A 21,340-nucleotide genomic window follows, 5' to 3' on the forward strand; every position below is an offset into this window, starting at 1 on the left:
TTTACTTCTGGATCTTTTGTAACAGGCTGAACCAAAACCTTGCATCCAGACACCCCCAGCCACTATAGGAGTTTGGATTAAGTTATCAGTATGGTGAGACACATTCCACTCCGTGCTCAAGCCTCCTGGGCAAGGGTTGGTGTAAGTTTGTTTATGTCAAGCTGCTGCTCCAGAAGACTTCTCTGGGGGATAGTTGCAGCTCCTTTATGGCTCTATACCACAAGAGCAGCCCCTATGCTGAAGGGCAGTGTGTGGGAAGGTATGTATGTTTCTATTATAGTCCGCTCAAGGACAGGTGGCTGAAAACATTAGGATATTGCGAGTGCAAGATCAGGGCACGCACGTCTACATGAAGACTTACACTGTGCAGCAAGCCAGGGTGTAAACCTGACTGCAGGTTGACCATCGTTTCGTTTTTTACTTTCCTTCCATTAAAATTTATCTTAGTCAGTTTCATGCTGTTGAAAGTTAGATTCACAGCCTTAAAAACTTATATTTTCTATTTATCCACGTGGCTAGTTTCTCCCAGTGTGGCCTCTGCCAATACAGTGGTGGCAAATATAGAGGAAACCAACAAACAAAAAACATTTCCAGGAACTTTCTTTCAAATGTTTTGATGAAATTGATTCCATTTAATTTAGCTGTTTTGCACCTCTTTTGCACTCACTTTCCACAAATATCCGAGCACATGAGCTTCCTGCCAGGCATGTTGAAAACAGCAAGTTGTAAGCAAACATTACGGAATATTTGCAAAAAGTCAATTTCTAATTAGTAAATTGTGAGCATTCTTACAATCCTGCTGGGAGTGAGAATTACACTCATTCAATGACGGGAAGAGAAATGTGTCGTGTGACCTCTGGGTCCAATCAAAACAATTCATATTGTGAATATGATACTCTAACAAACAGTTCGTCAACAATATACGGATCAGGAAATAGGATTAGGCATAATATGTTAGAGGAAAATCTGCAAACAGAGAAAGAGGCAAAATTAATGCAATCATTCATTATGACTATTCCCCCAATTCTTCCTAACAACACAGCTGGAGTTTGGTTTGAAGGCTTTTCTTCTAAGGGTTTGTCTATACTTACATTTACAGTGCTCTAACTTGCTGGCTCAGCAAGTGTGAAAAATCATCCCCCTGAATGCAGCAAGTCTGAGCGCTTTAAAGGGTTAGTGTGGACAGGCTCCGAGCAGATTACTGGGAGACCTCTCTCCCTGCGCTTGTGCATGACCACACTCGTACTTCAAAGCGCTGGGCGGCGCTTTGAAAAGTTTCCAGTGTAGCCATGCCCTAAGAGTGAAGTTCAGACTCAACGCCTTGTTTGTCATTGGACGATGCTATGTACAGGAGACTTCCTACACAGGCTGATAGGTACGCCAGAGATGAAATTCTAGCAGAGGCAGATTAGGAGTTTGTGGGGCCCTGGGCCAGAGCAAGTGGAGGCCCCTCCTTACCCCTTCTGCGTGCAGGTCCCCCTGCTAGGAGCTCCTGCCAGGGAAATGGGGTCGGGACGCGGGGGCCCGCTCGGGGAGCAGGGTTGGAGTGTGGGAGCTTGCCCCGCTCCGCCCGCCTGGCACTCCCCAGCAGGAGCACTGGGCGGGCGGAGCAGGGCAAGCCCCCGTGCCCTGACCGTGCTCCCTGGCAGGAGCATCGGGCGGGTGGAGTGGGTCAGGGCACCCATTTTTCTGGGGTCCCTCAACTTGGACAGGGCCCCAGGGCACGGGCCCCATTGGCCCAGTGGCTAATCCGCCACTGCATTTGAGTCTGTACCAGAATTTCCCAAATCTCAATGTTCGTATTATGCTAGTCACTAATGTCACTTATGCTCCTTGATAACATGGGCTATCTGTATTAGAGGCAGGGTGATCCAGTGGACAGGGCACCGGAACTCTAGAGAAATGGGTTCTATATTCTTGGCTCTGCCATTGGCCTGTGGTATAACCTTGGTCAAGTCCCTTTGCCTCAGTTTCCTGTAAAATGTGAGAAGTGATACTTATCTCATTTGTAAGGCATTTTTGGGATCAAAAGATGAAAAGTGCTATATAAAGAGCTAGGTATCTTAAGCACTGGATAATTCATTTCAAACAGGACACTGAATAGCCATGAGCTATTAACTTTTAAATCAACATTGATGTAGGTTGGATATGAACTACAGATAAGCTTATATTCCCCTAAACCATCCCATTTATCCCTGAGGGTATCATAATTTTCTCCTATTTTTAAGAATTAGAGCGCTTATATTAATGTCCTTGCATAATATCATTCCATTACAGATATTTCCTATTTCTTGTATACAATATATTAACTGCATTAATTTGTCAGAACACCACTTCTGTAAAGGATAACCATATAACCAAGTTCACATATATAATAACCTGCTCATTATTCTATACAGCAACTTGACATTCCAATTATCCCAATGAACAATCCTCTACGCATATTGTTAATATAACTCTAAGCCATAGAGAAACAGGTCAAGGAAACCGCTTTTGTTATATACATATTCACACACACCCCAACTGCATTAAACTAGTTTATACCCACCCTCATATCCCTGCAGTTGCGTACATCTCCCATGACAGCCAAAATCATTAAAAAAAAAAAAACCACATAGTCTTGAACTAAGATGGCATAAGCTTAAGTCTTCAATGCTCACTTGAGCACCAGTTACAAACAGCTAATATGAAAAGCACATGGTAGCACAGCACTTACGGGGTTAAATGAACAGCAGAAAGCATAGGCAGTCCTCTGTGGCTATCTTCATCAGGGAAACCTCTAAAGCACAGCATTGGATTCATCCCATCCCCGGTGGGAGCAGCAGTGAGGATGGAGGGGAGACACACTATGTACGTGTGTATATGGGAAATGGAAACAGAGTGGGAGGATTACGAGATCATGGAAAATCCTGCTATATAAAGTGTGAGGAAACAGGCAGGATCTTCTGTGGCTCCCCTCCCCACCAAACACCAATATCAAAATAGGAGGACAGGCTATACGTCTGCAGTCTAACGGACAGTCTATATTCATAACACTGCCCCCTAATCCGTCTGAAACTGCAGTAATTCACAACGCTGCGGTGTGTCCGCAGGCACAGAAGAGATTCCCAGCAGCAGCTGCTGCAGCAGTCACAGCAGCCACAGGGACTGGAAGGAAATTCAGAGGCTGTAAGGTAGATCCTCAGGCCTGCAGAAGACAAACTGAGGATGGGGGAGGGAAAAGATTATATAAATAAATCTCCTGGGTCTAAATTTTCAAAAATGACTAGTGATTTTGGGGTACCCAACCTGAGATACTTTGAAAGGATTCTGATTTCTAGAGAGCAGGTGCTCAGCAGTCTCTGAAAAATAGATTCGGTAAGGTGTCTCATCTCATACTGGGCATGCAAATATCAGGGCACTCAAAATCTCTAGTAATTCAAGTCCTCTCTGCATGAGAGGAGTGGAAGCTCCTGGCCAGGGACATCTCATTGGCTCCATGAGCTCTTTTGCCCTAAGAACACTCTTCCAGGGCAGAATTTGTGCTCAGATATACATGTGTATGTATATGTGTACACCTCATGGCGTATATGGAACCGCTCATGCATGCTCAGAGACTAGTACAAACTTGGAGACAAATTGTGCTCATTTATTCAATGGAGTTACTCCAGATTCGCAATGTGTATGTGAAGGCAGAATCTGGGCCCTTAGATTTATTTAATCATTTTTATGCACTCACGCAGTACCTAATTGTTACCTTTTGACCTGAGCAGATAACCGATATTCAGGATCTTGTGGGTTGTTAGGAAGTGAAACGGATAGAGTCAGGTGTTTCTTTCATGCAATCCTGCTTATTTATAAGGAATGTGCCAAATCCTATTTCTCTGAACACAACAGGAATCAAAGCAGGAGACAGTTTCTTTGCTCAATTATCCAAGTCCCTTTTTCCAGCCAGTACTCCACCCAAAAAGCTCTCTCTCAGGGTAATGTTACAAGTGTTTCCATTGCTGTCTGTGGTGTTTTTTCACTGCCTTCTCCAGCTATTGTAGTCTGTGTTTGCTCAGACACAGACAGATGCAATAAAACAATACCCAGCTTTCCATGTTTGCACTCAGCCCCAGGCAAAAACCCTTCTGCCCATGTAGCTCAGCTCCTGACCTGCCTTGCTTGTGGCCTGTGTTTTAGGCGATGGCTCCTATTGTTTCAGCCAACTTAGCTTACCTCTAACACAGCAGCTGCAAGGTGCAATTCCCAGCTCGAGCAGATGTACATGCTCTAGCTCATCACTGTAGCATGGACAGCAGCTCAAGTTAGCCACCCAAGTACAGTCCTGACCGACCTCTGGATACATACTCAGGCTTCTAGCCAGGGCTGCTGTGGCCTCACTGCTAGCTTTCGCATGCTAACTTGAGAAGAGTTAGCACATTTACGTCAATTCAACCTGGGAATTACACCTCTCAGCTGCTTTTATTCAAAAGGAGCTTAACTGCTTCTTATATTCATCTGAATGTAGGGGGTCTGCTCCACTCACCAGTTTCAAAGAAGTATCACCCAACCCCTAGTCTAGTAATATATTATACAAAGACAAGCGCACACAGTCCCCACCCTTAGAGTTCAGTTTCAAAAGGACTTCTTAAATGACCCATTCAAATCCTGCAGTCGCACAAGTGACCAGCACCACTGCCCACAAACACAGATCTACGCAGCAAATGCAGGATTTGCACATGCAGTTCAGGTGCTTATGCCTGCATGACATTGAGTGCCGCAACTCCCATTGGCTTTTATGGGCATGAGTCCACACCACACCTTGTAACTTTAAGCACTATCCAGCCACGCAGAAAATCAGATCTCCCATCACACTTACGCAGAGATGCCTCCACGAATGCATTGTCACGTATGCACCTACATACACATACTATATGCACACAACTATCTGCAAATATTTCTGCACAGCATGGAATTATTTCTAGCCGTCGCTCATTGTTTCTATGAGTCTCTGCAGATAAACCCCTCCTATCCATCTGTACGAACAAACACCAACACTAATGCGTGTCTGTGCAGGCGTGTGTGTATGCAAACAGAATGCCCTCCCACCAGCTTTTGGCAGGCACACTAGAAGACATGTAGTGTCCCTCCTACCCCCAAACACACGGCCTTTGGAAATGGAACTGCGGGGAGGAGTTCTCCAGAGATTGAAACCAGCACAGCGGCACAGACACAGTTCAAGCAGGGACAGATCAGGGATACTGATTATGTCATCGGAGTCCCGCAGTGCCAATCCCAACCTTTCATAAATCATAAGACTGGCTTAAAAATCATGAAGGGCTCTTTTCGTCTTCTGCTGTTGGAGTCTTCGCAGATTTCAGGCTTTTCCCGCAAGATTCTCTGGTACAACACAATTCCAACAGTTAAGGGCTTTGAGTAAACACCCAAAAGGGCAAAACTCATGATGAAACTGCCAGGGCTGCCAAAATTGCTACCACTTTGCAGTTTTTACTCCGCACGTTCTCTCCCTGGTGCTGACTGCCTGTTTGTTCCAACCCCTTCCCATCCCCTGCCTTCTATTGGCTTTACATCTAGTTAATCCCTTCCTAACAAACTTACTGAAATTATTTAAACGGGAAAAAAACAAACAAAACAAAAATCCCCAAACTAAAAACATTTGCAGCCCTTGTATTGTTCAGACTTCCTGTATCTTCCACCCCTTTCTCTTTACACTGTAAGATATTCAGGGCAGGGATTGTCTCTTATTCTATGTTTGTACAGGGCCTAGCACAATGGGCCCCTATTCTAAGTGAGCCTCTAGGCACTACCATAATAAACACAATTAATAATGAATGAAAGGGAACTGCAATCAGTACCTGAACCCCTGTCAGGAAGATTTGGGAGGCTAGATAACAACAAAGATATGCTCCTTCAACAAAGTTCACATTCCTATTCCTCCTTTTCCTTCATCTCACCTCCTTACATGCCCTGTTTTCATGGTGAATCCTGGGAATTATAGTTCCTGGACCCAAGGCTACAGGAACTACCAAGGAACAAACCTACAAACACAAACTGGTGTAGCTATCTATACCTAACTAGATATAATCAGAAGCTTTGAAAACCAGGCCACTTGTCTTTAGGTCAGCGCTACATGTGTACATGGCTACGCTAAGAGATTCAATGCAAAGCCCTGAATCTAAGTAAGTGCCAATCCAAGGACAATGAGAAATATTGATGGACCTGAGCTGAGAACCTGAGATGTTCAGAAGAACTACTGCATTATGACAAACCTGGTAGTGCACAATAAGAGGCCCTTGGGAAATGCAATAATTTTTGGTGTCTGTAATGACAAAATTTGGTTGCAGACGTGAACTGAAGTTCACACTGTGAAATGCAGCAACTGTCACTGATCTCACTGATTAGTTGGGTTTGGTCCTGCTTTGAGCAGGGGGTTGGACTAGATGATCTCCTGAGGTCCCTTCCAACCCTGATATTCTATGATTCAACAGCAGAGATGCACATGAATAATACCCAAAAAGAACAGGAGTACTTGTGGCACCTTAGAGACTAACAAATTTATTTGAGCATAAGCTTTCGTGGGCTACAGCCCACTTCATCAGATGCATAGAATGGAACATATAAGAAGAAGATATATATACTGTGACAAAGTTCCTGCTCTACCTTGGTGGGTCTTGTGCTTATTGGCGGATTTGATGCCTTGGAGCTTCACGGCAGCCCTCAGCTTGGCCGTTTTTCTGAATTCACAGTCCAGGTCGACTCCTCCTGTGACTGACCAGGAGTTGGGAGGATTTGGGGGGAACCTGGGCCTGCCCTCTACTCCGGGTTCCAGCCCAGGGCCCTGTGGAATGCAGCTGTCTTCAGTGCCTCCTGGAACAGCTGTGTGACAGCTACAACTCCCTGGGCTACTTCCCCATGGCCTCCTCCCAACACCTTCTTTATCCTCACCACAGGACCTTCCTCCTGGTGTCTGATAATTCTTGTACACCTCAGTCCTCCAACAGTCCGCGTTCTCACTCTCAGCTCCTAGTGCCTCTTGCTCCCAGCTCCTCACACACACACACACCACAAACTGAAGTGAGCTCCTTTTTAAAACCCAGGTGCCCTGATTAGCCTGCCTTAATTAATTCTAGCAGCTTCTTGATTGGCTTCAGGTGTTCTAATCAGCCTGTCTTAATTGTCTCCAGAAGGTTCCTGATTGTTCTGGAACCTTTCCCTGTTACCTTACCCAGGGAAAAAGGGACCTACGTAGCCTGGGGCTTATATATCTGCCTTCTATTACTCTCCTTTTGCCATCTGGCCCAACCCTGTCACAATACATACAGAGAACATGAAAAGGTGGAAGTTGCCATACCAACTCTAAGAGGCTAATTAATTAAGATGAACTATTATCAGCAGGAGAAAAAAAACTTTTGTAGCGATAATCAAGATGGCCCATTTCAGACAGTTGACAAGAAGGTGAGAGGATAGTTAACATGGGGAAATAGATTCAATTTGTGTAATGACCCAGCCACTCCCAGTCTCTATTCAAGCACAAGTTAATGGTATCTAGTTTGCAAATTAATTCCAGTTCAGCAGTTTCTCGTTGGAGTCTGTTTTTGAAGCTTTTCTGTTGCAAAATTGCCACCTTTAAGTCTTTTACTAAGTGACCAGAGAGGTTGAAGTGTTTTCCTACTGCTTGTTGAATGTTATGATTCCTGATGTCAGATTTGTGTCCATTTATTCTTTTGCATAGAGACTGTCCGCTCACATAAACACCACCCTATACCAGAAACCTACTGACCGCTATTCTTACCTACATGCCTCCAGCTTACCTATACAGACTCCACCGAAGAAGTTTTTTGTTAGTTTCTTTGACGGTGTGAAGCCACTTTAGTGCAGCATGGTCGGTTTGCAGGTGGAAACGCCGTCCCCAAACATATGGGCGTAGCTTTTCCAGAGCGTAGACAATGGCATAACATTCTTTTTCAGTGACTGACCAGTTGCTTTCCCTCTCAGACAGTTTTTTGCTGAGAAACACTACAGGGTGGAATTCTTGATCAGGTCCTTTCTGCATTAAAACTGCTCCCACACCACGCTCGGATGCATCTGTGGTTACTAGGAACGGTTTGTCAAAGTCTGGGGCCCTTAGTACAGGGTCAGACATGAGTGTCGCTTTAAGCTTGTTAAAGGCCTTCTGACACTTTCCGGTCCACTGAACAGCATTTGGCTGTTTCTTTTTGGTTAGGTCTGTCAGTGGGGCAGCGATTTGGCTGTAGTGCGGTACAAATCGTCTGTAATAACCGGCCAAGCCTAAGAAGGATTGAACCTGTTTCTTTGACTTTGGGACAGGCCACTTTTGGATAGCATCCACTTTGGCCTGTAGGGGGCTGATAGTTCCTTGACCCACCTGGTGTCCAAGGTAAGTCACTCTGTTTAGGCCTATTTGACACTTCTTAGCCTTAACAGTTAGTCCTGCCTCCCTTATGCGCTCAAGGACTTTTTGTAGATGTTCCAGGTGGTCTGCCCAGGAATCCGAAAATATGGCCACATCGTCAAGGTAGGTGACTGCATATTCTCCTAATCCCGCTAGGAGACCATCTACAAGTCTTTGGAAAGTGGCGGGTGCATTTCGCAGCCCGAAAGGAAGTACATTAAATTCATACAGCCCGAGATGTGTGATGAAGGCTGACCTTTCCTTGGCAGGTTCATCTAGCGGTACCTGCCAGTACCCCTTGGTTAAGTCCAAGGTAGAGATGAACTGGGCCCGTCCCAGTTTCTCTAATAGTTCATCAGTGCGTGGCATTGGATAGTTGTCTGGGCGAGTTACAGCATTTAGCTTACGGTAGTCCACGCAAAAACGTATTTCCCCATCTGGTTTGGGAACTAGAACCACTGGAGATGCCCATGCACTTTCAGAGGGGCGGATTACACCCATCTGTAACATATCCTGGATCTCCCGTTCTATAGCAGTTTTAGCTTGAGGAGACACCCGGTAAGGTTGGACCCTAATTGGGTGAGCATCACCTGTGTCAATGGAGTGGTATGCCCGTTCAGTCAGTCCTGGGGTGGCTGAGAACGTTGGCGCGTAGCTAGTGCACAGCTCCTGGATCTGCTGTCGCTGCATACGCCCAAGGGTCATGGAGAGGTTCACCTCTTCCACACCACCAGCACATTTCCCTTCGTAATAGACACCTTCAGGCCACTCAGCGTCGTCTCCTCCCTGGGCTGTAAACTGACAAACCTTTAATTCTCTGGAATAAAAGGGCTTTAGAGAATTAATATGATACACCTTAGGCTTTCGGTTGGAGGTGGGGAATGCTATGAGATAATTAACAGCTCCCAGGCGCTCCTGGACCACGAATGGCCCTTCCCACGATGCTTCCATTTTATGGGCCTGGAGCGCCTTTAAGACCATGACCTGGTCTCCTACTTTGAAGGAACGCTCTCTGGCATGTTTATCATACCAGGCTTTTTGCTCTTTTTGAGCATCCTGTAAGTTTTCTCTAGCAAGGGCTAAAGAGGTTCGGAGGGTGTTTTGTAGGTTGGTTACAAAGTCCAGAATGTTAGTTCCTGGAGAAGGTGTAAATCCCTCCCATTGCTGCTTCACCAACTGCAATGGCCCCTTAACCTCACGGCCATATACAAGTTCAAATGGGGAAAACCCTAAACTGGGATGTGGTACAGCTCTGTAGGCAAAGAGCAACTGCTGCAATACTAGGTCCCAATCATTGGAGTGCTCATTTACGAATTTACGTATCATGGCCCCCAAAGTTCCATTAAACTTCTCCACCATGCCATTTGTTTGATGATGGTAAGGAGTGGCAACCAAGTGATTTACCCCATGAGCTTCCCAAAGGTTTTTCATAGTTCCTGCCAGGAAATTAGTCCCTGCATCTGTGAGGATGTCGGAGGGCCAACCTACCCTGGCAAAAATGTCTGCTAGTGCCTGGCACACACTTTTAGCCCTGGTGTTGCTTAGAGCTACTGCTTCCGGCCATCGGGTGGCAAAATCCATGAAAGTCAGTATGTACTGCTTTCCTCTGGGTGTCTTTTTCGGAAAAGGACCCAGAATATCCACAGCTACTCGCTGAAATGGAACTTCAATGATGGGGAGTGGCTGGAGAGGAGCTTTGACCTGGTCTTGGGGTTTTTCCCACTCTTTGGCACACCTCACAAGACTGGACATAGGTAGAAACATCCTTGCCCATTCCCTCCCAGTGGAATGACCCCCCCAAACGGTCTTTGGTCCTGTTCACCCCAGCATGGCCACTAGGGTGATCATGGGCTAAGCTCAAGAGCTTGGCCCGGTATTTAGTTGGAACTACCAACTGTCTCTGAGGATGCCAGTCTTCCTGGTGTCCCCCAGAAAGAGTTTCCTTGTATAAAAGTCCTCTTTCTACAACAAACCTGGATCGATTAGAAGAGCTGAGAGGCGGTGGGTTGCTCCGTGCCGCCGTCCACGCTCTCTGGAGGCTTTCATCTGCTTCCTGTTCGGTCTGGAACTGTTCCCTTGACGCTGGAGACATCAGTTCCTCATTGGATTGGGGACATAGGCTTGGTCCCTCTGGAAGCGATATAGGGGATGGAGCTGTTTCTGTTGACTGTGAACCGCTCTCCGCTGGTGCACTATGTTGGGATTCAGGCTCCGGCTGAGCCTCTTGTGTAGGGTTATCGGCTGCTGCCAGTTCAGGTTCGGTGGGGCCCTCTGGTGTTGAGGTTGCAAGTACTGGATTCAGTGCTGGCACGGGGTCTGGTGTTGGTTGTTTGGCTGGTTCCGGTTCTGGGACTGGTTCCGTCTGGGTCTCTGGGACTGGATCCACTACTGCTGTTGCAGACATTGGCCTGGGGTCCGGGTCCATCACCTCTGACCGGGCCCTGATAGAAGTTTCCGGAACCGAGCTAGGCCTCACGGCTTGTTTAGCCTGGCTGCGGGTGACCATTCCCACCCTCTTGGCCTGCTTCACATGATTGGCCAAGTCTTCCCCCAACAGCATGGGGATGGGATAATCATCATAGACTGCAAAAGTCCACATTCCTGACCAGCCCTTGTCCTGGACAGGCAACTTGGCTGTAGGCAAATTGAAAGAGTTGGACTTGAAGGGTTGAATCGTCACTTGGATCTCTGGGTTGATTAAATTGGGATCCACTAAGGAAGCATGGATAGCTGACACTTGTGCTCCGGTGTCCCTCCACGCGGTGACCTTCTTCCCGCCCACACTCACAGTTTCCCTCCGCTCCAAGGGTATCTGGGAGGTATCTGGGCCTGTGGACCTCTGGTGTGATTCCGGTGCAATGAACTGTAATCTGTTGGGGTTCTTGGGGCAGTTGGCCTTTACATGCCCCAGCTCGTTACATTTAAAACATCGTCCAGCTGACGGGTCACCGGGGCGAGGTGGGTTGCTGGAGAACGGGGTGGTGGGACGATAAGGGGTCTGGAGGGTTCTTTGGGAGGTAGGTGGGGCTTTGGGCGGCCCCCGGTAATAGGGTGTGGTCTGGGGTGGTCCCTTCTGGTCTCCGCTCCAACTGCGACCAGTTTTCTTCTTCTCTGCCACCTCCACCCATCTGGCTCCAATCTCTCCTGCCTCGATTACAGTTTTGGGTTTCCCATCTAGGATGTATCTTTCTATTTCCTCAGGAACACCCTCTAAGAATTGTTCCATTTGCATTAGGAAGGGCAAATTTTCTGGAGATTCAACACTTGCTCCTGATATCCAGGCATCCCAATGTTTCACAATGTGGTAGGCATGTCGGGTAAATGACATGTCTGGTTTCCACCTTAGGGCTCGGAACCTCCGACGAGACTGCTCGGGTGTGATCCCCATTCTGACTCTCGCCTTGGATTTAAACAGTTCATACTTGTTCATATGTTCTTTAGGCATTTCAGCTGCCACCTCAGCTAAGGGTCCACTGAGCTGCGGCCTCAGCTCTACCATGTATTGGTCAGTAGAGATGTTGTACCCAAGGCAGGCCCTTTCGAAGTTTTCTAAGAAGGCCTCAGTATCATCACCTGCCTTGTAGGTGGGGAACTTTCTGGGATGGGAAGTGGTACCTGGAGAAGGATTGCTAGGGTTTGTTGGTATATTCTGCTGGGCCTTTATCCTCTCCATCTCCTCCACATGCTTCCTTGCCTCCATTTCCCTCTTGTGGGCAGCCTCCTGTACCTCCTTCTCCAGCCGCATGAGTTCTATCTGTCTTTCATGTTCCCTTTGTTTTTCCTCAGCCTGAAATTTGGCTAATTCCAGCTGTAGTCGAGGCGAGGATTTGGCCATTCTAACCTCTCTGTTTTTAACTAACTTTACACCCGAGGTTTAGAAATAAACAAACAAAACTTGGCTGTAAAATTTTGCTGTGCTGGAATAGAATACCTATTCTCTGATAGTGATTGTCAGCCTACAGAAAAAGACAATTCCCTTGTCTCTGCTCTGGGCCCAAATTAAAGCAAAAAACCTCCAACTACTTGGAAACCTGCTTACCCAGCCCAAAGAAAAAAAAATTTCTTTTCAAACCTGTGCTCCTTGTAAAACAAAAAAAAAATCAAAATCCTAAAAAAAACCCTGCCACTTTTGTCTCCAGGCAAATGGGTAGAGCACACACCCCCTATTTACTTTTAGGAAGAAAAGAAAAAAAAAACCTCTGGGTTGGAAGACTGTGAATTTCCCTGCAGGAGTTAAGTACCCTGCCTCCAGGCAAAGAAGACCTGCAATTCACAAGATAATCCCCTTTTGTCTCTGCTTGGCCACAAAGCAGAGAAAAAACAATCTGCTTTCAGTTTCAACTGCTTCCTTTCCAAAGGAAAAAAAAATTCTTTTTTAAAATCTGTATTTCTAGTTCAAAAAATCTCAACTGGATCTCAAAATGATTTCAGGTTAATCCCACCACTGTGCCACCATGTCACGGTTCCTCCCCCACTCTGAACTCTAGGGTACAGATGTGGGGACCTGCATGAAAAACCTCCTAAGCTTATCTTTACCAGCTTAGGTCAAAACTTCCCCAAGGTACAAAATATTACACCTTGGACTGGCCGCTACCACCACCAAACTAATACTGGTTACTGGGGAAGAGCTGTTTGGACGCGTCCTTCCCCCCAAAATACTTCCCAAAACCTTGCACCCCACTTCCTGGACAAGGTTTGGTAAAAAGCCTCACCAATTTGCCTAGGTGACTACAGACCCAGACCCTTGGATCTTAAGAACAATGAACAATCCTCCCAACACTTGCACCCCCCCTTTCCTGGGAAATGTTGGATAAAAAGCCTCACCAATTTGCATAGGTGACCACAGACCCAAACCCTTGGATCTGAGAACAATGAAAAAGCATTCAGTGTTTTACAAGAAGACTTTTAATAAAAAATAGAAGTAAATAGAAAGAAAGAAATCCCCCCTGTAAAATCAGGATGGTAGATATCTTACAGGGTAATTAGATTCAAAAACATAGAGAACCCTCTAGGCAAAACCTTAAGTTACAAAAAAGATACACAGACAGAAATAGTTATTCTATTCAGCACAATTCTTTTCTCAGCCATTTAAAGAAATCATAATCTAACACATACCTAGCTAGATTACTTACTAAAAGTTCTAAGACTCCATTCCTGTTCTGTCCCTGGCCAAGACGACTACAGACAGACACAGACCCTTTGTTTCTCTCCCTCCTCCCAGCTTTTGAAAGTATCTTGTCTCCTCATTGGTCATTTTGGTCAGGTGCCAGCGAGGTTACCTTTAGCTTCTTAACCCTTTACAGGTGAGAGGAGCTTTCCCCTGGCCAGGAGGGATTTCAAAGGGGTTTACCCTTCCCTTTATATTTATGACAGATGCCACAAGTACTCCTGTTCTTTTTGCAGATACAGACTAACATGGCTACTACTCTGAAACCTGTCACTATGAATTATACTGGACCACTCCCTGGGAAATACTCCACTATAAGTCATTTTCAACTCAAGAGTTCTTCAAGGTAAGATGAACAACCAGAAAGCAGAGAGGTACTTTCATAAGACAGATCAACTCCAGGCCCTCATTTCCCAGCATCCTCAGATTTGTGCCTCACAACCCCCATTAGTGCAACATTTGACAATCCTCCCCCATGCACTAACTGCATTTCAGCCAGCCTCATAAAACTTTCCCAGCCACCGTTTATGAGTCACTGGTGAAGTTGTCCCAGTTCTCCTCCTTCCTCAACCTCAGAGGAACAGATTCTTTTTGCTGAAATAATATATATACCTGGAGTAAAACCTTCTGACAGTTCTTCAGAAGTTTTCTCAACAGCATTTCTTTGCCAGGGCCTCTGTAAGGATTTTGCTTAAGATGAAAGTCAGAGGGCCGGATCCAGAAATCCTTACACCTAGGTAAAACTTCAATCAACTTGCATGGCAGAGTAAGAATAAAAATTAAAAAACTTGAGTACAGACCTCCAGGATTTGGTCCATGCATTTTAAAAATAGAATTTACTCCTGACCTGTTGTCATAAACAAGACTCAAAAAGGAGTTCAGTGATTATTGTTACACTTACGGTATTCGTCAATTTAAAAAATCTAAATTGTTTTTTGCACTATTCAGCAGAGTTGGTTGAAATTTGAGTGAAAATTAACACAGGTTTTTCCACAAAGTTTGTGCTACTTTTTGACCAGCTCTGTCTACCTGCCTGTCTGTTTAGGTTCTTATGTCATGCCCATCATCCTCATATCTGGGTTCTACTATTTACACAGCTTGTTCATTTTCTGACCTTCACTCAGCTTATGACACAGAAATGGTCTCTGCTTCCGGTTCTCATGCAATTGCACATCACTGCTGTGTTTGGCTTTCTAGTAATTCAGAGGGTGGGTTTAATTTTCTTCTCCCCTAAAAGTAATTTTTTTACGTTTTAAATGGCAATATTTCTCTTTATATTTCGTTTACAAACCTATTGTAAAATATTTGTCATAGGAAAAGCTTAATGATGGTGGTAAATGACTTGGCAGCATCTCTTTAAATGGCTCATTGACACTGAATGGAGAGGGAGTCACACAGTGACAATGTTGGACCCCAAAGCTCTTTACAACCATACTATAACATCATGAGGTAGAACTGTGGGCTGAGGGGGACATTTTGACTATGGGTATGTCTACATTGCAAGCATTACAGCCGTGCTGCAGATACACTGCTGTAATGTAAACACTTGCTACAGCGACAGAAGGGGGTGTTTCTGTCACTGTAGTAAATCAAGAGGCAGTAAGTAGGTTGATGGAAAATTTCTTCCATTGACCTAGCCATGTCTATACTGGGGCTTAGGTTGGCTTAACTACATCTCTCTGGGGTGCAAACAACATAGCTGAGTGACACAGGTAAGCCAACCTAAGCATTAGGTGTAGACCAGGCCTGATACACTGGGGTAAACCCTAACTCTCCTGGAAAGCATCTTATGAGATATCTTTTAATGTCTACACAGAGCAAAAAGGACCTGTGTACTAAATTATCATCTGAAAGACCCTTACTCAGTCAGCTGTGAATGTGCTCACTTCAGGTTAGTAGGGAATCTGCCTTTCAGTTCTAGAAATCCACATTCAGATTTCATCTTGGATCAGAACTGAAAATAGCATGGTAAATCCCAGCCTAGTTCCAATTATGGGCATATTGCAGAATAATGGCACAATTTTTGGCACACACTTACAATATCTTCCCAAGAAAAGGCCCCAGAGATGGAACAGTAGGGAGTGCTGCAGATCAGGTCTGAGTTACGTTAGCAGAGATATGAGTGGGCCCAGCTTTGGAAGGTTGCTGCCTGTCAGGATGGATGAGTGTGAGGAGACCACAAACAGAGGATTAAAAAGAACACCCTATTCCCATAAATTTTCCAACCCAGTTTCGCATCCCCAAGATGCTGCGATGAGCATCTTAAATTCTCAATGTTTCCTTAAACTGAAACTTTTAGTATTTCATCTTCAATTTATTCAGGGGAACAGGGACTTCTGCTGTCACGGCTTCCTCTTTCATCACAGTTGACACACCCTAGAACAAACTATTAAGCGTTGTAAACATAAAACCATGTGTGTGATGTGAACGCATGTATAAATGGGGCTTGCTAAGACTCCACTCTCACAAGCTTAAGAGTCTCAGTCCCTCCCTTCTCAGAGGTTTCCATGGAAACCTCATAAGTTATGTCTATAAGGGACGGGGGGGGGGGAAGAGGGGGAAAGGCTTCCTAAGGTATGGATGAAACAGCTCCATGGAAACAAGCCTTGAGTGTCAGAAGAGGTGGAGGGAAGGGATTTGTGTGGGAAGTAACTGAGATAATTATCTCGATATATGAAATTAGTGTCATGCAAACCAAGCTGGTTGTCAATCAAACCATCAGCCATTATTTCACCAAGGGCGTTGTGAGACCCAGTGGCACAAGTGTTCCCACTGCTGGAGTTAAATTGTTGCTAATGATTCAAACTCCCACAGGCACACTGGTAATATTCAGGCATCTGCCTATATGTGTATTTCTTATGTAACATGCTGCCATAGAATCGAGGCACCAGTTCAATGCAACCTGGTGTCAAAATTAGTCATGGGCAAAGCCACAAATGTTCGGAAACATACCCAAAAATTCAGGTGTGTATCTGCAGGCTATGAACCTTAGTTCCGCAAACCTGGGCTGGAAAATCCCCTTGGAACAAGCTCTCTGGAGACTTTTCTGGTAGACTATTGGTGCTGGGTTAGAAATTCGGTGAGAACAGCCTTTCTGATAATATATTAGCACTTCCTCTTCTGGAAGCGCAGGCTAGAAGTGCAGACCATGATGCAAACATTAAAAATAAAGGTGGGGGGAAATGTTAAAGAAACTTTTCTGAAGTCAGGTTAATAGTTTGAGACCCAGGTGAAACTTTAGGAGTGGGGATTTTTTTTTATCTTGGTCAAGTCACTCAATCTCTTTTGATCACATCATTAGCTGGAGCACTGACTTAAACAGAGCTTCCCCATCTGTAAAATAGGAATGTTATCTCTCCCCGGGACAATTCATTAATGTTTGTAAGGGATGCTGAGTCAGTCATTTGGAGGTGCAGAATATTACTATGAACAGTAATCATTTCTACTCAATATCACTATGGAAAAACAACCATCTTCTTCGTTTTGCTTCTTTGTCACCAACTTGAAAAGGTGCCTATTCTCCCAGGGTCAAGAAAGCACACATACAGTTCTGGTTCAGGGGCTCTCTCAGTTGCTCTCACAGTCTATGTGCTTCCCCACTTCTCAATTGGAGAGAGGTTTGGGTTCATCTGTGGTTTTGGACAGATCCATTCAGCCAGCCTAACTCCTGAGCCTGGGAAATATCCATTGCCAATCAACGCACTAGTGCAGCTCAAGGCCACACAGAGTGCACATGGGAATTCCATCCATCTGCCTCTAAATTTTATGTGGTCCCTCTTAGAGGTGAGTTGTTTTCTCCTGAGGGAAGTTATTCTCACTACACCTCCCCTTCCTGCCATCCAATCCCCGTAAACTCTGCCACGTCATCCTCCTGCAGCCATCCTGTCACACACCACACCAGCGCAACAAATCTCCCACATCAACCCTTCCCACATCACTGCAAAACTCCTTGCTTCTTGGTTCAGTCCTATCCCCGCAGTTCACCCTTCCTTGAGCAACTCTCCTGTTTTCTAAACCATCCTCCTCTTTCTACTCGCCTCTCCTGCACCCACAGCCTGTGACTCATCTTTCAGAGGAGGCCCCTTTTCCCCCACTTCCTCCATTACTTGGTGCTCCTGTTACCTCTGCCTCCCCTTCCTTAATTAGCTCTACATGTGCCGGTGGCTCTTTTCTTACAACCCCTTCTTCCACAATGGGCTTGTTTCTGCAATTCCCTATTTATCCCATCCCCATCTCCCACAGTAATTTCCCTCGCTTCGAAATCTTTAGACATGTGCATGCCCCTTTGTTCTAACTGAAAGCAGAAGTCTAACACCACGAACCCCTTCACTCTATTCACAGAGCAGAGGAGGAGCTGCTTTCTAATAAAATGTATGCTTTGAATTCCCAGGACTTCAAATCAAACTCAGGAGCAGACAGAGGACAAGAGCCACACAAATTCAGCAGTGGATTTTTAGTTCACTGGAACTGAACCATTACATTAGAACTAGAATTCCCCAAAGTTCTGGAATTTTATCTGCTTTGGGGTTTTGCTATAAACCCAAATTTGGCCTAGTTTGGCTGGACTTTTTTAAACAAACTATTTGTGGGGGCAGGAGGGAGACAGAAATCAGACTAGAGTTTTGGGCAAATGCTAGGGATAGATTTTGGGTAGAAACCAGCCTTCATTTTCATTCAAACAACCAAATTAGGGAGTGAGGAGGGGTTATCAAAAACATATGAACCAAAGAGATATACAAGCATTGCCACATGACACTATAAATGAAACTGCCAAGTTGTGCTCAACTTTAATAGTCCCCTCTCCTCCTGTAATAACCCCCCTCCAACAACAGAAGACAAAATTCTGCATTGCCTTAGACTGACACTCAAGTATACATATGGACAGGAGAGAGATACTAATGGTTTACAGGCAGAAACTGGGATGCAAACCTCAGTGCTCTCTGGCTGTTGTGCTTCTCGGTTGGCTGTTATTTATGGAGAAGTTAAAGGAACATTTTTCACACCTCTCATTAGTTGCGAGTGTCTTTTATATCCATTTCCTGACAGAGCTGTGTTTTTCTTTCAAATGTAAGCATAATTTCTGGGCAATTTGTTTAAGCTGAAGTCTAAAGCTAGAGAAACAGGAAAAATGGAAATGTGATCTGTTAACCCTGCGGTGGGTGTTGTGTCTCTCTTTCTCTATAATTGGCAGTATCTTAAAGACAGAGGAAAGTAATCATCATTTGAAACCTGGACTAATTGCACACAGGTCATGAGGAGTAAGGTCAAGCTGACAAGCCCTAACACAACTATTTTGGCATGATCTTATTAGTGCCAACCATTTCATCCACACAGATGTTTGGGTCAATTAGGTTGAGCATCTTTGGGGGCGGGGGATGGGGTCTTTCTCCTGTTTATTCCCCTTCTGTCACAGTAGGAGACACAACTGAAGGAAAAAGACTGGTGATCAAACAGGACATCATTTCAGTTCTAAGGTGAGCCAGCAGTTTGGCCACAAATATGTTGGGGGATAATTATTACATTTATTAACAGCAAACCGTGGATCACATAGGAATTTTCTCACCTAGCCTTTGTGAAAAACTTTGCTTAAAAGCCAATTCAGCAGAAGGCATCATCAGACAGTTTCCACTACAGAGGACAGGTGTGGGTGGGTAGATATGATGTGTGAGGCCACAGCCTGTGTTTTTTAATTTCCAGGGGGACAACATGTCTGCTTGTTAGTGGCACTTATCTTTTGTTGTTCATAAAGTCTTTTATAAGCATGCTAGATCTAGGCAACTGTTCCCCCTGTGCCAGCAGTCATAGTATATGTAGTGTCTGCCTCTGCAAAGAGTGACTGTAATACAGCCAGGGGGTGGTGGTTATGGATAAGAAGGTGTGTGCATCACTTTCAAATTTCAGGCTACATCCCTGCCTCTAGTCCCATTTTAATTAGTGAGTAACTGTTTATATGGAACCTGCTGAGCAATGCTTCGTGTAATGACAACAGAAACAGAAACATTGCTGATAACTTTAAACACATTCAGGACTCCCTGAAGGCCATTACCAGGGAAAATAAGCCTATTTTTCACAGAAAGAGCTGCCCCTATAAATATGTTTACACCATGATAAAAAACACGCAGCACTGGGTTGGAGAGCTCGGATCAGCTGAGACCCTCCTGCCTCACAGGGGTCTCAGAGCCCAGGGTACAGTCTGAATTCCTGCAGTCCAAGTTTATAGCCTACAGCCTGAGCCCCAGAAGCGTGAGTCAGGTGACGCAGGCCAACCATGGCTTTGCTGCGTGTCTTTTATTGCAGTGTAGACATACCCTTCGTGACAGAAAAATTAAAGCTGGGTGAGGTTACCATTTGAATAGTGGGTATGCATGTTCACATACACATCTCTATCTGTATAGAGGAAGGGAGCATATATGCATAGCTAAGATATATGTGCATTCTCTATGCACAGAATGGGTGAATGTGTACCATAAGGGCACACAGGTACATTTAAATGTACATGTAAGTAAATATGCAGTGTAAATGTTTGCATCATGCATATTACTGGTGAGTGATATTATTGCCTGTTAAAACTAAACCATTAATGGTGTAAATATAACTTTATATGAGTTTGTTAATCATTTTAGGGAAAATTCAGACATTTGAGCAAATATCTTCTAATATCTTGCATTAAACACATGATTAATGCATGTCCCCGGCCCCGCCATAAACATGTAATTCTGTGTGTGAATGGATATACTTGTATGTGCAAGTATATGCATGTTTGTAAGATATATATAATGTATTTGTATCTTCTATAAATATTCATGTGTATATACAGTCTATTCCATATGCATGTGGGTGACTATAAGCATTTGTACAGTGTATCTGCTTGAATGCATGAAGAGATTTTTCAGTGTGTGTTTCGTTAAGTGTCTATATGTATATGCTATGTGGATACACACTACATTTCTGTATAGTGGTCACATTCAAACCTTTACCAATGCCTTTCAAGTTACTAATGTCACCACTGTATGCACAGCACTCCCCACATATAGAGAATCCTGGATCCACCTGCAAAGGCAAAAATATGAAGACTTTAATGGCAACCACTGCAGAGTCTGTTTAATTTGTAAGTCTATTTAATTTCAGGGCACTTGTGTGTCTGAAGTGAGGGACCTGGGGCCTGATCCTGAGAAGTGCTAAGTGCCTACCACTGCAGCTGAAGTCAGTGGGGTTGTGGATGCACAGCATCTTTGAAAATCAAGCCCTTAGAGCTCTACTACCTGAAAAGTTCTGAGTCCCTAAATGAAGAGCAATTAAGAAGCATTTGGGGGTAAAACGCGGGGGAACTGAGAGAAACATACCAGACGTGAACAAAACATGAACACATTTGCACCAAAGCCAATGCATCCCAGATATCGAAATAAATTGGCACTTATTGCGGTGGATTATCTGAAATTTACATTCTGATGCTGCTTCAAAGCAGACACATATCACCACCATAACAGCCATCGACCAGAACAGACTGGGAAAGGGTACAAAGGGCAGAAAACACTGGTGAGATCGCTGTGGAGTTTTGCCATTTGTAATCTTTAAGCTTTAGTTTGTGCTGCGGACTCCAAACCTCTACCCAGTCTATTAATAGGATTGGTGATTTAAATTTTGCTGACCCTTGAGAAATATACATAAGACTCTGAATATGTAGCATATGCAGCTACCAAACACACATTGTATAGATCCATATAAAAACATATATGGTCGTATATCCAAACCCACAAGGATGTAATATATCTATG

The 21,340-nt window shown here is 44.7% G+C and overlaps 1 protein-coding gene across 9 annotated transcripts in view; it reads right to left on the reverse strand.

The window, feature by feature from the left end:
• The window catches only part of GRAMD1B (GRAM domain containing 1B), a 333,007-nt gene that overhangs the window by 203,477 nt on the left and 108,190 nt on the right, over positions 1 to 21,340 (reverse strand). The window contains exon 1 of one of the 9 annotated variants that reach the window (XM_073321023.1): positions 2,717 to 2,737. The exons of the other annotated variants lie outside the window; for them this stretch is intronic. The gene's annotated coding sequence lies outside the window, so the exon portion shown is untranslated. Of the gene's footprint in view, positions 1 to 2,716; positions 2,738 to 21,340 lie in introns of those variants that run through there. 9 annotated transcript variants of the gene reach the window in all.

This window comes from Lepidochelys kempii, chromosome 22 (genome assembly GCF_965140265.1).
Source record: "Lepidochelys kempii isolate rLepKem1 chromosome 22, rLepKem1.hap2, whole genome shotgun sequence".
Taxonomy (NCBI): domain Eukaryota; kingdom Metazoa; phylum Chordata; order Testudines; family Cheloniidae; genus Lepidochelys; species Lepidochelys kempii.